This window comes from Pseudophryne corroboree, unplaced genomic scaffold, assembly GCF_028390025.1.
Source record: "Pseudophryne corroboree isolate aPseCor3 unplaced genomic scaffold, aPseCor3.hap2 scaffold_207, whole genome shotgun sequence".
NCBI classification, from domain to species: domain Eukaryota; kingdom Metazoa; phylum Chordata; class Amphibia; order Anura; family Myobatrachidae; genus Pseudophryne; species Pseudophryne corroboree.
In genome coordinates, this window is record NW_026968711.1 from 72,576 (window position 1) to 90,436 (window position 17,861).

The window sequence follows — 17,861 nt, forward strand, 5'->3', positions numbered from 1 at the left end:
TGCAGTGCGACTGCAATTACAGCATGGTCAAGAAGGGAGGCGTCATGCTGGGTGGCCATGCCCTGTCACTGTGCAGGAGCCAGCACAGCTCACACACTAGTCCCCGGGTGCAGCCCCCAACCCCCGGGACACCCGGAGCAACAAAATGTAGATTCAGGCCACCAGGCCACGCCCCTACCTATGAAACCATGCCTCCTTTTTACCATTGCGCTGTTTATCTGCGCGCACTGCATTACAATCTCCCTCGCTACCTTTCTGGGTGTCACCAGTGATAGTGACACCTCTGCCATGCTTGTAGCAGCTGGTCCTAAGATCTACGCCTCAAGCCCTGAGTGTTTGCCCTTGTGACTTGTTGATCATCATAGCGAAGCAGATGCTTACAGAAAACTGCAGGGGCTTAGATTGAAAATAAAAAAATTGATGGGTATAAGGTAGAGAGGAGCGGGTTCGGTTCTCCGAGAACCGAATTCCCCACGAACTCCACGTGGTTTACACTGGTCCGAGGCAGGCTCGGTTGTTCCCGCCTGACTCGGAAAACCTGAACAAGGGAAAATGTCATCATCCCGCTGTCGGATTCTTGCGAGATTCGGATTCCATATAAAGAGCTGCGCGTTGCTGCCATTTTTACTCGTGCATTGAAGAGAGAGCGGAGAGGACGTGGCTATGTTCTCTCAGTGGAAATCTCAATATCAGTGCTCAGTATCAGTGGTTACTTATTGCTGCTCAGTAATACTAGTAGTGTGTCTCTCCTGCTCAGTGTCAGTTCTCAGTAGTATCCTCATCAGTGCTCAGTATCACTGCTCATTGTCTTGTGCTGCATTGTGGTGCTCAGCATACTACAGTACATTACTAATAGTCCAGTGCTGCATCTTGCTGCTCAGTGTCAGTTCTAGTATCCTCATCAGTGCTCACTATCACTGCTCATTGCATTGTGGTGTTCTGTATACTACAGTAACATAGTAATATAGTATATACAGAGGAGCGGGTTCGGTTCTCCAAGAACCGAATTCCCGACGAACTCCACGTGGTTTACACTGGTCCGTGGCAGGCTCGGTTGTTCCCGCCTGACTATGAAAACCTGAACAAGGGAAAATGTCATCATCCCGCTGTCAGATTCTCGCGAGATTCGGATTCCATATAAAGAGCTGCGCGTTGCCGCCATTTTTACTCGTGCATTGAAGAGAGAGCGGAGAGGACGTGGCTATGTTCTCTCAGTGGAAATCTCAATATCAGTGCCCAGTATCAGTGGTTACTTATTGCTGCTCAGTAATACTAGTAGTGTGTCTCTCCTGCTCAGTGTCAGTTCTCAGTAGTATCCTCATCAGTGCTCAGTATCACTGCTCATTGTCTTGTGCTGCATTTTGGTGCTCAGCATACAACAGTACATTACTAATAGTCCAGTGCTGCATCTTGCTGCTCATGTTGGCTATGCCCCAGCCCCTGAAGCATTCAAGCTGATTTCTTGCAGCAGCTGGGCACTGTAACTGCTCCAGAGCTGCTCTGTAAGGCAAGTAAAAGGGTGTGGGCCCTGCAGCACTACCTGTAGTTTGCATTGTGCGTTGGAAGGCACAAAGTAAGCAGACAGGAGAAGTCAGGAGAGTGCACAAGGGCATAGAAGGCAGGGGCTCAAGAAAAGAGAAGTGGAAACAGACAGCAAACTAGGCTGGAGAGAGACCTGAGACAAAGAGATCTGAATTATACGAGTAGCCGACCAGAGGAAACACAAATTATGCAGTCAAGTGTCCCACATTTGGGGAAATCGTAGGAGCAGCACACCCAGAGTGCAATGGGTGAGCCTTGCCCTGGTAGAAGCACCTTCCTGATCATAGTATCTCACTTGGCAGGTAAGTAGGAGTTGGGCTTGAGCTGGGGAGGGTCGCTGCTCGGGCACCCCCCTGTCAAGTGAAGGAGATCCAACTGAGGCAGCACAAGGAAACTCTCAAAAAAAGAACAAGGCTAGAGGAAGATCTGAGACAAAGAAATCTGACTTTTACCAGAGCTGACCAGAGGAAAGCACAAACACAGTCCCCCACTACCACAAATAATGCAGTCGAGTTTCCCACATTTGGGGAAATCACAGGGGTCAGCATACCCAGAATGCAATGAATGAACCTCACCCTGGGAGAACAATCTTCATGACCATGGTATCTCCTATGCAAAATAAGTATGATTTGGGATAGGGCTGGGGAGGGCCGCTGCTCAGGCACATCTCTTTCAAGTAAAGGAGATTCAACTGAGGCAGCACAAGGGAACTCTCATCTGGGGACAACAACTGCAGGGAGAACACATATTTTCAGATGAACATGGGAGAGCTGAAGGCTGCCTAATACTGAAGCACCCCAAACAACAAACCAAATGCAACAACTAGTACAAGCATTCCTGGGGGAAGGTCTGCAGAAGACGGATTTGCATACGGTGATGTCATCCAAGCAGTGGGCCAAAGTTGGCTGGAACCCTCATCTGCATATGAAAAGAGAAAAGGGGTATGCAGGGCATGGCGGCATTTGCGGCGCTTGGATGACCCTTAGTTCGCATTAAACACCTCCACCCTCCGTCGGTGTGGGGCTCATGTTGGCTATGCCCCAGCCCCTGAAGCATTCAAGCTGATTTCTTGCAGCAGCTGGGCACTGTAACAGCTCCAGAGCTGCTCTGAAAGGCAAGTAAAAGGGTGTGGGCCCTGCAGCACTACCTGTAGTTTGCATTGTGCGTTGGAAGGCACAAAGTAAGCAGACAGGAGAAGTCAGGAGAGTGCACAAGGGCATAGAAGGCAGCGGCTCAAGAAAAGAGAAGTGGAAACAGACAGCAAACTAGGCTGGAGAGAGACCTGAGACAAAGAGATCTGAATTATACGAGTAGCCGACTAGAGGAAACACAAATTATGCAGTCAAGTGTCCCACATTTGGGGAAATCGTAGGAGCAGCACACCCAGAGTGCAATGGGTGAGCCTTGCCCTGGGAGAAGCACCTTCCTGATCATAGTATCTCACCTGGCAGGTAAGTAGGAGTTGGGCTAGAGATGGGGAGGGTCGCTGCTCGGGCACCCCCCTGTCAAGTGAAGGAGATCCAACTGAGGCAGCACAAGGAAACTCTCGAAAAAAGAACAAGGCTAGAGGAAGATCTGAGACAAAGAAATCTGTCTTTTACCAGAGCTGACCAGAGGAAAGCACAAACACAGTCCCCCACTACCACAATTAATGCAGTCGAGTTTCCCACATTTGGGGAAATCACAGGGGTCAGCATACCCAGAATGCAATGAATGAACCTCACCCTGGGAGAACAATCTTCATGACCATGGAAACTTCTATGCAAAATAAGTATGATTTGGGATAGGGCTGGGGAGGGCCGCTGCTCAGGCACATCTCTGTCAAGTAAAGGAGATTCAACTGAGGCAGCACAAGGGAACTCTCATCTGGGGACAACAACTGCAGGGAGAACACATATTTTCAGATGAACATGGGAGGGCAGAAGGCTGCCTAATACTGAAGCACCCCCAAACAACAAACCAAATGTAACAACTAGTAAAAGCATTCCTGGGAGAAGGTCTGCAGAAGACGGATTTGCATACGGTGATGTCATCCAAGCAGTGGGCCAAAGTTGGCTGGAACCCTCATCTGCATATGAAAAGAGAAAAGGGTTATGCAGGGCATGGCGGCCTTTTGCGGTGCTTGGATGACCCCTAGTTCGCATTAAATACCTCCACCCTCCTTCGGTGTGGGGCTCATGTTGGCTATGCCCCAGCCCCTGAAGCATTCAAGCTGATTTCTTGCAGCAGCTGGGCACTGTAACAGCTCCAGAGCTGCTCTGTACGGCAAGTAAAAGGGTGTGGGCCCTGCAGCACTACCTGTAGTTCGCATTGTGCGTTGGAAGGCACAAAGTAAGCAGACGGGAGAAGTCAGGATAGTGCGCAAGGGCATAGAAGGGAGCGGCTCAAGAAAACAGAAGTGGAAACAGACAGCAAACTAGGCTGGAGAGAGACCTGAGACAAAGAGATCTGAATTATACGAGAGCCGACCAGGGGAAACACAAATTATGCAGTCAAGTTTCCCACATTTGGGGAAATCGCAGGAGCAGCACACCCAGAGTGCAATGGGTGAGCCTTGCCCTGGGAGAAGCACCTTCATGATCATAGTATCTCACCTGGCAGGTATGTAGGAGTTGGGCTAGAGCTGGGGAGGGTCGCTGCTCGGGTACCCCCCTGTCAAGTGAAGGAGGTCAAACTGAGGCAGCACAATGGAACTCTCGAAAGAAGAACAAGGCTAGAGGAAGATCTGAGACAAAGAAATCTGACTTTTACCAGAGCTGACCAGAGGAAAACACAAACACAGTCCCCCACTACCACAAATAATGCAGTTGAGTTTCCCACATTTGGGGAAATCACAGGGGTCAGCATACCCAGAATGCAATGAATGAACCTCACCCTGGGAGAACAATCTTTATGACCATGGTATCTCCTATGCAAAATAAGTATGATTTGAGATAGGGCTGGGGAGGGCCGCTGCTCAGGCACATCTCTGTCAAGTAAAGGAGATTCAACTGAGGCAGCACAAGGGAACTCTCATCTGGGGACAACAACTGCCGGGAGAACACATATTTTCAGATGAACATGGGAGGGCAGAAGGCTGCCTAATACTGAAGCACGCCCAAACAACAAACCAAATGCAACAACTAGTACAAGCATTCCTGGGAGATGGTCTGCAGAAGACGGATTTGCATACGGTGATGTCATCCAAGCAGTGGGCCAAAGTTGGCTGGAACCCTCATCTGCATATGTTGAAGATACAATTTGTGAATTGCATTTAACACTATCTCCCTTTCCTGGGGAGAAGATGGTAGGGCCGATTTGAAAAACCGGCGAGGAGGCACCTCTTCGAATTTCAGCTTGTAACCCTGAGAAACAATTTCTATTGCCTAGGGATCCACCTGCGAATGAACCCAGATGTGGCTGAAAACTCGAAGACGTGCCCCCAACTGGGCGGACTCCTTTAGCGGAGCCCCAGCGTCATGCGGTGGATTTTGTAGAGGCCGGGGAGGACTTCTGTTCCTGGGAACTAGCTGTGTTGTGCAGCTTCTTCCCTCTGCCCTTACCTCTGGCAAGAAAGGACGCACCTCGTACTTTCTTGTTTCTCTGTGATCGAAAGGACTGTATTTGATAATGTGGTGCTTTCTTAGGCTGTGAGGGAATATAAGGCAAAAAATTTGATTTACCAGCTGTAGCTGTGGAGACTAGGTCCGAGAGACCTTCCCCAAACAATTCCTCACCCCTGTAAGGTAAAACCTCCATATGCCTTTTTGAGTCGGCATCACCTGTCCATTGCCGGGTCCATAGGACTCGTCTAGCAGAAATCGACATAGCGTTTATTCTAGAACCCAGTAGACTAATGTCACTTTGAGCATCTCTCATATATAGGACAGCATCTTTTATATGCCCTATGGTCAATAACATAGCATCCTTATCTAGGGTCTCAATCTCTGCTGATAAGGTATCTGTCCATGCTGCCACCGCGCTACAACCCCGGCCGACGCAATTGCCGGTCTGAGTAAGGTACCAGAATGTGTGTAAATGGACTTTAGGGTAACCTCCTGCTTGCGGTCAGCAGGGTCCCTGATGGTAGCCGTATCCTGGGATGGCAGCGCTACCTTTTTGGATAAGCGTGTCAATGCTTTATCCACCCTAGGGGAGGATTCCCACCGTATCCTGTCCATTGGCGGGAAAGGATACGCCATAAGAATCCTTTTGGGAATCTGCAGCTTTTTGTCTGGAGATTCCCAAGCTTTTTCACATAATTCGTTCAACTCATGTGAGGAGGGAAAGGTTATCTCAGGTTTCTTTCCCTTATACATGTGTACCCTCGTGTCAGGGACAGGGGACTCTGTGATGTGCAAAACATCTTTTATTGCAATAATCATATATCGAATACATTTAGCCAATTTTGGCTGTAAATTTGCATCATCGTAGTCGACACTGGAGTCAGAATCTGTGTCGGTATCTGTGTCAACTATTTGGGATAGTGGGCGCTTTTGAGACCCCGAAGGTCCCTGCGACATAGGGACAGGCATGGGTTGACTCCCTGACTGTTCCCTAGCTTCAGCTTTGTCTAATCTCTTGTGTAATAAGTTTACATTAGCACTTAAAACATTCCACATATCCATCCAGTCAGGTGTCGGCGTTGTCGATGGAGACACCACATTAATTTGCTCCTGCTCCTCTCTAGGAGAGCCTTCTACCTCAGACATGTCGACACACGTGTACCGACACACCATACACTCAGGGAATCCTCTTATCTGAGGACAGTTCCCCAACAAGGCCCTTTGGAGAGACAGAGAGAGAGAGTATGCCAGCACACACCCCAGCGCTATATGACCCAGGAAAAAAACACAATAATTTTATGTTTACCCAGTAGCGCTGTATTTCCATATATATATGCGCCTAATTATGTGCCCCCCTCTTCTTTAAGACCCTCTTTCTACCGTGGTATAAGCAGGGGAGAGTCCGTGGAGCTTCCCCTCAGCGGTGCTGTGGAGAAAATGGCGCTGGTGAGTGCTGAGGGAGAAGCCCCACCCCCTCAGCGACGGGCTTCTGTCCCGCTCAAATATAGTAAAAAAATGGCGGGGGCTCTTATATATATATATATACAGTGCCTAGCTGCATATATATTTATTTTGCCAAAGAGAGGTCTATATTGCTGCCCAGGGCGTCCCCCCTGCGCCCTTCACCCTTACACTGACTGCCGTGTGTGAGGTGTATTGGAGCAATGGAGCACAGCTTTACTGCTGTGCGTTACCTCAGTGAAGATCATGAAGTCTTCCGCCGCCTCTGAAGTCTTCTTTTCTTCTCATACTCACCCGGCTTCTATCTTCCGGCTCTGCGAGGGGGACGGCGGCGCGGCTCTGGGACGGACGGCGAGGGTGAGACCTGCGTACCGATCCCTCTGGAGCTAATGCTGTACAGTAGCCTAAGAAGCAGAGCCTATCAACTCACAGAAGTAGGTGTGCATCTCTCCCCTCCGCCCCTCGATGCAGGGAGTCTGTTGCCAGCAGGCTCCCTGAAAATAAAAAAATCTAACAAATATACTTTCTGTCAGGAAACTCAGGAGAGCTCCCTGAAAAGCACCCAGTCTCCTCTGGGCACAGTAGTAAACTGAGGTCTGGAGGAGGGGCATAGAGGGAGGAGCCAGTGCACACCCAGATCTAAAGTCTTTCTTAAAGTGCCCATGTCTCCTGCGGAGCCCGTCTATCCCCCATGGTCCTTACGGAATCCCCAGCATCCTCTAGGACGTAAGAGAAAAATTATACTGGCAGAAAAATCCAATTGAGTGATTAAACAGCTCCAGAGCTGCTCTGTAAGGCAAGTAAAAGGGTGTGGGCCCTGCAGCACTACCTGTAGTTTGCATTGTGCATTGGAAGCCTAGTTTGCTGTCTGTTTCCACTTCTTTTTTCTTGAGCCCCTCCCGTCTATACCCTTGTGCACTATCCTGACTTCTCCTCCCGTCTGCTTACTTTGTGCCTTCCAATGCACAATGCAAACTACAGGTAGTGCTGCAGGGCCCACACCCTTTTACTTGCCTTACAGAGCAGCTCTTGAGCTGTTACAGTGCCCAGCTGCTGCAAGAAATCAGCGTGAATGCTTCAGGGGCTGGGGCATGGCCAACATGAGCCCCACACCGAAGGAGGGTGGGGGTGTTTAATGCGAACTAGGGGTCTCGCACAATGCGAACTACAGGTATTGCTGCAGGGCCCACACCCTTTTACTTGCCTTACAGAGCAGCTCTGGAGCTGTTACAGTGCCCAGCTGCTGCAAGAAATCAGCTTGAATCCTTCAGGGGCTGGGGCATAGCCAACATGAGCCCCACACCGACGGAGGGTGGAGGTGTTTAATGCGAACTAGGGGTCATCCAAGTGCCGCAAAAGGCCGCCATGCCCTGCACACCCCTTTTCTCTTTTCATATGCAGACGAGGGTTGAAGCCAACTTTGACCCACTGCTTGGATGACATCGCCATATGCAAATCCATCTGCTGCAGGCCTTCCCCCAGGAATGCTTGCACTAGTTGTTGCATTTGGTTTGTTGTTTGGGGGTGCTTCAGTATTAGGCAGCCTTCTGCCCTCCCATGTTCATCTGAAAATATGTGTTCTCCCTGCAGTTGTTGTCCCCAGATGAGAGTTCCCTTGTGCTGCCTCAGTTGAATCTCCTTTACTTGACAGAGATGTGCCTGAGCAGCGGCCCTCCCCAGCCCTATCCCAAATCATACTTATTTTGCATAGGAGATACCATGGTCATGAAGACTGTTCTCCCAGGGTGCGGTTCATTCATTGCATTCTGGGTATGCTGACCTCTGTGATTTCCCCAAATGTGGGAAACTCGACTGCATTATTTAATGCGAACTAGGGGTCATCCAAGCACCGCAAAAGGCCGCCATGCCCTGCATACCCCTTTTCTCTTTTCATAAGCAGACGAGGTTTGAAGCCAACTTTGACCCAATGCTTGGATGACATCACTTGCTGCCTTTCCAATGAAGCAAGTTTAATTTAATAATAGGTGAAAAACCATCCCTACAAAGGTGTTAATCAGATACTTGGCTTTGTGGACACTTTTCAGAGCACAAATTTGTTAGCATAAAAATAAAGCCAGAAAATGAAGAGCTGTTTAATCACTCAATTGGATTTTTCTGCCAGCATATTTCTTTTTCTCTGCAACCCACTGCTAAATTGTGCTTCCTAGCTGTTTTTATAAAATCACTGAATCAAATCTAACTCTGATTACATCAGAGAAGGCCAGGTACCCTACACCATAACAGGGGGTTTGAAATTTTGACTTGTCTACTTAAAGATCACCAAAATCTGATAACAAGGTCAATTAAGTCCCTGGGTGGGATTGAACCACCAACCTTTTGGTTAATAGCCTTACACACTAACTGATTGCGCCACAGCGACACTTTGCAAAAGTACATACTGACAAAGGCTAATAAGCATTCATCTAGAACGATTCCTAGAAACATTTTAAAAAGTCAATAATGTGGAGAGTTTTTGTAAGATGTTTCTTCCATCAACCAATGAAGAAACACATTGGTACTTTCCCATGATGAGTGAGTGCTTCAGGATCTTTTGCACTTACATGTGCAGCAGAGTACTGTAATGGAAGCATGCTGGGTCCATAACCCAGAGGTAGGCATATTGAAACTATCCTCTGCTATATGCATTTTTTTTTGTTAATTAAAGTAATCCAAAACTGGGATTGATATTTTTGCTCTTTTATTTTTACTTAAAGTACAATAACTTTTACCATTTTAATTTGTTTTAATAGTATATTGACAGTATTGTTTTCTTTCAAAAATCCAATTAATTTTCTTTACCCGATTATTAAAATGGTAATTGACAAAAACAAACTACATTGTCACCAGAAGAGCAATACAAAATGTACAAGTGATATATTAAAATCATCTTTCCAGCTTGAATTTCAATGATGCATTGGGGCAACGATTTTGTGAGAAACATCTTCACCCTTAAATAAAGATTTTCTTAATTCCTTACCTGTGTGCTAATTAGATATCACCTTGTTTTCACATTAAACAGACTTCCACATGAGAAAACAGCAAAGATGCAGTGGCGTTAATGTTTCCTGGTGTCAACCTGTATTATTTCCGTAGATATTGAAATGAGGATGCATCTTGCTGCCTTTCCAATGAAGCAAGTTTAATTTAGTAATAGGTGAAAAACCATCCCTACAAAGATGTTAATCAGATACTTGGCTTTGTGGACACTTTTCAGAGAACAAATTTGTAATCATAAAAATAAAGCCAGAAAATGAAGAGCTGTTTAATCACTCAATTGGATTTTTCTGCCAGCATTTTTCTTTTTCTCTGCAACCCACTGCTAAATTGTGCTTCCTAGCTGTTTTTTTATAAAATCACTTAATCAAATCTAACTCTGATTACATCAGAGAAGGCCAGGTACCCTATACCATAAGAGGGGGTTTGCAATTTTGACTTGTCTACTTAAATATCACCAAAATGTGATCACAAGGTCAATTACGTCCCTGGGTGGGATTGAACCACCAACCTTTTGATAAATAGCTGAACACACTAACCGATTGCGCCACAGAGACACTTTGCAAAAAGCACATACTGACAAAGACTAATAAGCATTCATCTAGAACGTTTCCTAGAAAAACTTTAAAAAGTCAATAATCTGGAGAGTTTTTGTAAGATGTTTCACCAGCAACCAATGAAGAAACACATTAGTACTTTCGCATGATGAGTGAGTGCTTCAGGATCTCTTGCACTTACATGTGCAGCAGAGTACTGCAATGGAAGCATGCTGGGCCCATAACCCAGAGGTAGGCAGATTGAAACTATCCTTTGCTATATGCATTTTTTTTTTTGTTCATTAAAGTAATCCAAAACTGGGATTGATATTTTAGCTTTTATTTTTACTTAAAGTACAATAACTTTTACCATTTTAATTTGTTTTAATAGTATATTGACAGTATTGTTTTCTTTCAAAAATCCAATTAATTTTCTTTATCCGATTATTAAAATGGTAATTGACAAAAACAAACTACATTGTCACCAGAAGAGCAATACAAAATGTACAAGTGATATATTAAAATCATCTTTCCAGCTTGAATTTCAATGATGCATTGGGGCAACGATTTTGTGAGAAACATCTTCACCCTTAAATAAAGATTTTCTTAATTCCTTACCTGTGTGCTAATTAGATATCACCTTGTTTTCACATTAAACAGACTTCCACATGAGAAAGCAGCAAGGATGCAGTGGCGTTAATGTTTCCTGGTGTCAACCTGTATTATTTCAGTAGATATTGAAATGAGGATGCATCTTGCTGCCTTTCCAATGAAGCAAGTTTAATTTAGTAATAGGTGAAAAACCATCCCTACAAATATGTTAATCAGATACTTGGCTTTGTGGACACTTTTCAGAGAACAAATTCGTTAGCATAAAAATAAAGCCAGAAAATGAAGAGCTGTTTAATCACTCAATTGGATTTTTCTGCCAGCATATTTCTTTTTCTCTGCAACCCACTGCTAAATTGTGCTTCCTAGCTGTTTTTTTTATAAAATCACTGATTCAAATCTAACTCTGATTACATCAGAGTAGGCCAGGTACCCTACACCATAAGAAGGGGGTTTGAAATTTTGACTTGTCTACTTAAAGATCACCAAAATCTGATAACAAGGTCAATTACATCCCTGGGTGGGATTGAACCACCAACCCTTTGATTAATAACCAAACACACTAACAGATTGCGCCACAGAGACACTTTACAAACGTACATACTGACAAAGGCTAATAAGCATTCATCTAGAACGTTTCCTAGAAAAACTTTAAAAAGTCAATAATCTGGAGAGTTTTTGTAAGATGTTTCTTCCATCAACCAACGAAGAAACACATTGGTACTTTCCCATGATGAGTGAGTGCTTCAGGATCTCTTGCACTTACATGTGCAGCAGAGTACTGCAATGGAAAAATGCTGGGCCCATAACCCAGAGGTAGGCAGATTGAAACTATCCTCTGCTATATGCATTTTTTTTGTTAATTAAAGTAATCCAAAACTGGGATTGATATTTTTGCTCTTTTATTTTTACTTAAAGTACAATAACTTTTACCATTTTAATTTGTTTTAATAGTATATTGACAGTATTGTTTTCTTTCAAAAATCCACTTAATTTTCTTTACCCTATTATTAAAATGGTAATTGACAAAAACAAACTACATTGTCACCAGAAGAGCAATACAAAATGTACAAGTGATATATTAAAATCATCTTTCCAGCTTGAATTTCAATGATGCATTGGGGCAACGATTTTGTGAGAAACACCTTCACCCTTAAATAAAGATTTTCTTAATTCCTTACCTGTGTGCTAATTAGATATCACCTTGTTTTCACATTAAACAGACTTCCACATGCGAAAGCAGCAAGGATGCAGTGGCGTTAATGTTTCCTGGTGTCAACCTGTATTATTTCAGTAGACATTGAAATGAGGATGCATCTTGCTGCCTTTCCAATGAAGCAAGTTTAATTTAGTAATAGGTGAAAAACCATCCCTACAAAGGTGTTAATCAGAGACTTGGCTTTGTGGACACTTTTCAGAGAACAAATTTGTTAGCATAAAAATAAAGCCAGAAAATGAAGAGCTGTTTAATCACTCAATTGGATTTTTTTGCCAGCATATTTCTTTTTCTCTGCAACCAACTGCTAAATTGTGCTTCCTAGCTGTTTTTATAAAATCACTGAATCAAATCTAACTCTGATTACATCAGAGAAGGCCAGGTACCCTACACCATAACAGGGGGTTTGAAATTTTGACTTGTCTACTTAAAGATCACCAAAATCTGATAACAAGGTCAATTACGTCCCTGGGTGGGATTGAACCACCAACCTTTTGGTTAATAACCATACACACTAACTGATTGCGCCACAGCGACACTTTGCAAAAAGCACATACTGACAAAGACTAATAAGCATTCATCTAGAACGTTTCCTAGAAAAACTTTAAAAAGTCAATAATCTGGAGAGTTTTTGTAAGATGTTTCTTCCAGCAACCAATGAAGAAACACATTAGTACTTTCGCATGATGAGTGAGTGCTTCAGGATCTCTTGCACTTACATGTGCAGCAGAGTACTGCAATGGAAGCATGCTGGGCCCATAACCCAGAGGTAGGCAGATTGAAACTATCCTTTGCTATATGAATTTTTTTTTTGTTCATTAAAGTAATCCAAAACTGGGATTGATATTTTCGCTTTTATTTTTACTTAAAGTACAATAACTTTTACCATTTTAATTTGTTTTAATAGTATATTGACAGTATTGTTTTCTTTCAAAAATCCACTTAATTTTCTTTACCCTATTATTAAAATGGTAATTGACAAAAACAAACTACATTGTCACCATAAGAGCAATACAAAATGTACAAGTGATATATTAAAATCATCTTTCCAGCTTGAATTTCAATGATGCATTGGGGCAACGATTTTGTGAGAAACATCTTCACCCTTAAATAAAGATTTTCTTAATTCCTTACCTGTGTGCTAATTAGATATCACCTTGTTTTCACATTAAACAGACTTCCACATGAGAAAGCAGCAAGGATGCAGTGGCGTTAATGTTTCCTGGTGTCAACCTGTATTATTTCAGTAGATATTGAAATGAGGATACATCTTGCTGCCTTTCCAATGAAGCAAGTTTAATTTAGTAATAGGTGAAAAACCATCCCTACAAATATGTTAATCAGATACTTGGCTTTGTGGACACTTTTCAGAGAACAAATTAGTTAGCATAAAAATAAAGCCAGAAAATGAAGAGCTGTTTAAACACTCAATTGGATTTTTGTGCCAGCATATTTCTTTTTCTCTGCAACCCACTGCCAAATTGTGCTTCCTAGCTGTTTTTATAAAATCACTGAATCAAATCTAACTCTGATTACATCAGAGAAGGCCAGGTACCCTACACCATAACAGGGGGTTTGAAATTTTGACTTGTCTACTTAAAGATCACCAAAATCTGATAACAAGGTCAATTAAATCCCTGGGTGGGATTGAACAACCAACCTTTTGGTTAATAGCCTTACACACTAACTGATTGCGCCACAGCTACACTTAGCAAAAGTACATACTGACAAAGGCTAATAAGCATTCATCTAGAACGATTCCTAGAAACATTTTAAAAAGTCAATAATGTGGAGAGTTTTTGTAAGATGTTTCTTCCATCAACCAATGAAGAAACACATTGGTACTTTCCCATGATAAGTGAGTGCTTCAGGACCTCTTGCACTTACATGTGCAGCAGAGTACTGTAATGGAAGCATGCTGGGTCCATAACCCAGAGGTAGGCAAATTGAAACTATCCTCTGCTATATGCATTTTTTTTTGTTAATTAAAGTAATCCAAAACTGGGATTGATATTTTTGCTCTTTTATTTTTACTTAAAGTACAATAACTTTTACCATTTTAATTTGTTTTAATAGTATATTGACAGTATTGTTTTCTTTCAAAAATCCACTTAATTTTCTTTACCCGATTATTAAAATGGTAATTGACAAAAACAAACTACATTGTCACCAGAAGAGCAATACAAAATGTACAAGTGATATATTAAAATCATCTTTCCAGCTTGAATTTCAATGATGCATTGGGGCAACGATTTTGTGAGAAACATCTTCACCCTTAAATAAAGATTTTCTTAATTCCTTACCTGTGTGCTAATTAGATATCACCTTGTTTTCACATTAAACAGACTTCCACATGCGAAAGCAGCAAGGATGCAGTGGCGTTAATGTTTCCTGGTGTCAACCTGTATTATTTCAGTAGACATTGAAATGAAGATGCATCTTGCTGCCTTTCCAATGAAGCAAGTTTAATTTAGTAATAGGTGAAAAACCATCCCTACAAAGGTGTTAATCAGAGACTTGTCTTTGTGGACACTTTTCAGAGAACAAATTTGTTAGTGTAAAAATAAAGCCAGAAAATGAAGAGCTGTTTAATCACTCAATTGGATTTTTCTGCCAGCATATTTCTTTTTCTCTGCAACCCACTGCTAAATTGTTCTTCCTAGCTGTTTTTATAAAATCACTGAATCAAATCTAACTCTGATTACATTAGAGAAGGCCAGGTACCCTACACCATAACAGGGGGTTTGAAATTTTGACTTGTCTACTTAAAGATCACCAAAATCTGATAACAAGGTCAATTAAGTCCCTGGGTGGGATTGAACCACCAACCTTTTGGTTAATAGCCTTACACACTAACTGATTGCGCCAAAACAACACTTTGCAAAAGAACATACTGACAAAGGCTAATAAGCATTCATCTAGAACGATTCCTAGAAACATTTTAAAAAGTCAATAATGTGGAGAGTTTTTGTAAGATGTTTCTTCCATCAACCAATGAAGAAACACATTGGTACTTTCCCATGATAAGTGAGTGCTTCAGGACCTCTTGCACTTACATGTGCAACAGAGTACTGTAATGGAAGCATGCTGGGTCCATAACCCAGAGGTAGGCAGATTGAAACTATCCTCTGCTATATGCATTTTTTTTTGTTAATTAAAGTAATCCAAAACTGGGATTGATATTTTTGCTCTTTTATTTTTACTTAAAGTGCAATAACTTTTACCATTTTAATTTGTTTTAATAGTATATTGACAGTATTGTTTTCTTTCAAAAATCCAATTAATTTTCTTTACCCGATTATTAAAATGGTAATTGACAAAAACAAACTACATTGTCACCAGAAGAGCAATACAAAATGTACAAGTGATATATTAAAATCATCTTTCCAGCTTGAATTTCAATGATGCATTGGGGCAACGATTTTGTGAGAAACATCTTCACCCTTAAATAAAGATTTTCTTAATTCCTTACCTGTGTGCTAATTAGATATCACCTTGTTTTCACATTAAACAGACTTCCACATGCGAAAGCAGCAAGGATGCAGTGGCGTTAATGTTTCCTGGTGTCAACCTGTATTATTTCAGTAGACATTGAAATGAGGATGCATCTTGCTGCCTTTCCAATGAAGCAAGTTTAATTTAGTAATAGGTGAAAAACCATCCCTACAAAGGTGTTAATCAGAGACTTGGCTTTGTGAACACTTTTCAGAGAACAAATTTGTTAGTATAAAAATAAAGCCAGAAAATGAAGAGCTGTTTAATCACTCAATTGGATTTTTCTGCCAGCATATTTCTTTTTCTCTGCAACCCACTGCTAAATTGTGCTTCCTAGCTGTTTTTATAAAATCACTGAATCAAATCTAAACATCAGAGAAGGCCAGGTACCCTACACCATAACAGTGGGTTTGAAATTTTGACTTGTCTACTTAAAGATCACCAAAATCTGATAACAAGGTCAATTAAGTCCCTGGGTGGGATTGAACCACCAACCTTTTGGTTAATAGCCTTACACACTAACTGATTGCGCCACAGCGACACTTTGCAAAAGTACTTACTGACAAAGGCTAATAAGCATTCATCTAGAATGATTCCTAGAAACATTTTAAAAAGTCAATAATGTGGAGAGTTTTTGTAAGATGTTTCTTCCATCAACCAATGAAGAAACACATTGGTACTTTCCCATGATGAGTGAGTGCTTCAGGATCTCTTGCACTTACATGTGCAGCAGAGTACTGTAATGGAAGCATGCTGGGTCCATAACCCAGAGGTAGGCAGATTGAAACTATCCTCTGCTATATGCATTTTTTTTGTTAATTAAAGTAATCCAAAACTGGGATTGATATTTTTGCTCTTTTATTTTTACTTAAAGTACAATAACTTTTACCATTTTAATTTGTTTTAATAGTATTGTTTTCTTTCAAAAATCCACTTAATTTTCTTTACCCGATTATTAAAATGGTAATTGACAAAAACAAACTACATTGTCACCAGAAGAGCAATACAAAATGTACAAGTGATATATTAAAATCATCTTTCCAGCTTGAATTTCAATGATGCATTGGGGCAACGATTTTGTGAGAAACATCTTCACCCTTAAATAAAGATTTTCTTAATTCCTTACCTGTGTGCTAATTAGATATCACCTTGTTTTCACATTAAACAGACTTCCACATGCGAAAGCAGCAAGGATGCAGTGGCGTTAATGTTTCCTGGTGTCAACCTGTATTATTTCAGTAGACATTGAAATGAAGATGCATCTTGCTGCCTTTCCAATGAAGCAAGTTTAATTTAGTAATAGGTGAAAAACCATCCCTACAAAGGTGTTAATCAGAGACTTGTCTTTGTGGACACTTTTCAGAGAACAAATTTGTTAGTGTAAAAATAAAGCCAGAAAATGAAGAGCTGTTTAATCACTCAATTGGATTTTTCTGCCAGCATATTTCTTTTTCTCTGCAACCCACTGCTAAATTGTTCTTCCTAGCTGTTTTTATAAAATCACTGAATCAAATCTAACTCTGATTACATTAGAGAAGGCCAGGTACCCTACACCATAACAGGGGGTTTGAAATTTTGACTTGTCTACTTAAAGATCACCAAAATCTGATAACAAGGTCAATTAAGTCCTGATTGAACCACCAACCTTTTGGTTAATAGCCTTACACACTAACTGATTGCGCCAAAACAACACTTTGCAAAAGAACATACTGACAAAGGCTAATAAGCATTCATCTAGAACGATTCCTAGAAACATTTTAAAAAGTCAATAATGTGGAGAGTTTTTGTAAGATGTTTCTTCCATCAACCAATGAAGAAACACATTGGTACTTTCCCATGATAAGTGAGTGCTTCAGGACCTCTTGCACTTACATGTGCAACAGAGTACTGTAATGGAAGCATGCTGGGTCCATAACCCAGAGGTAGGCAGATTGAAACTATCCTCTGCTATATGCATTTTTTTTTGTTAATTAAAGTAATCCAAAACTGGGATTGATATTTTTGCTCTTTTATTTTTACTTAAAGTACAATAACTTTTACCATTTTAATTTGTTTTAATAGTATATTGACAGTATTGTTTTCTTTCAAAAATCCAATTAATTTTCTTTACCCGATTATTAAAATGGTAATTGACAAAAACAAACTACATTGTCACCAGAAGAGCAATACAAAATGTACAAGTGATATATTAAAATCATCTTTCCAGCTTGAATTTCAATGATGCATTGGGGCAACGATTTTGTGAGAAACATCTTCACCCTTAAATAAAGATTTTCTTAATTCCTTACCTGTGTGCTAATTAGATATCACCTTGTTTTCACATTAAACAGACTTCCACATGCGAAAGCAGCAAGGATGCAGTGGCGTTAATGTTTCCTGGTGTCAACCTGTATTATTTCAGTAGACATTGAAATGAGGATGCATCTTGCTGCCTTTCCAATGAAGCAAGTTTAATTTAGTAAT

The 17,861-nt window shown here is 41.7% G+C and overlaps 6 non-coding genes and 1 pseudogene across 6 annotated transcripts; 1 reads left to right on the forward strand and 6 right to left on the reverse strand.

The window, feature by feature from the left end:
- Positions 1-1,688: 1,688 nt before the first annotated feature.
- On the reverse strand, positions 1,689-1,852 carry LOC135005976 (U1 spliceosomal RNA). Its single transcript, XR_010206450.1, has one exon. It is a non-coding gene; the product is annotated as a U1 spliceosomal RNA (small nuclear RNA).
- A 152-nt stretch (positions 1,853-2,004) lies between these two features.
- LOC135005742 (U1 spliceosomal RNA) lies at positions 2,005-2,168 on the reverse strand. Its single transcript, XR_010206268.1, has one exon. It is a non-coding gene; the product is annotated as a U1 spliceosomal RNA (small nuclear RNA).
- Positions 2,169-2,837: 669 nt separating this feature from the next.
- On the reverse strand, positions 2,838-3,001 carry LOC135005901 (U1 spliceosomal RNA). Its single transcript, XR_010206417.1, has one exon. It is a non-coding gene; the product is annotated as a U1 spliceosomal RNA (small nuclear RNA).
- Positions 3,002-3,153: 152 nt separating this feature from the next.
- LOC135005744 (U1 spliceosomal RNA) lies at positions 3,154-3,317 on the reverse strand. The gene has a single exon (XR_010206270.1). It is a non-coding gene; the product is annotated as a U1 spliceosomal RNA (small nuclear RNA).
- A 671-nt stretch (positions 3,318-3,988) lies between these two features.
- Positions 3,989-4,151, reverse strand: LOC135005864 (U1 spliceosomal RNA). Its single transcript, XR_010206383.1, has one exon. It is a non-coding gene; the product is annotated as a U1 spliceosomal RNA (small nuclear RNA).
- A 152-nt stretch (positions 4,152-4,303) lies between these two features.
- On the reverse strand, positions 4,304-4,467 carry LOC135005610 (U1 spliceosomal RNA). The gene has a single exon (XR_010206143.1). It is a non-coding gene; the product is annotated as a U1 spliceosomal RNA (small nuclear RNA).
- A 3,775-nt stretch (positions 4,468-8,242) lies between these two features.
- On the forward strand, positions 8,243-8,421 carry LOC135006001 (U1 spliceosomal RNA; annotated as a pseudogene).
- The last annotated feature ends 9,440 nt before the right edge of the window (positions 8,422-17,861 follow it).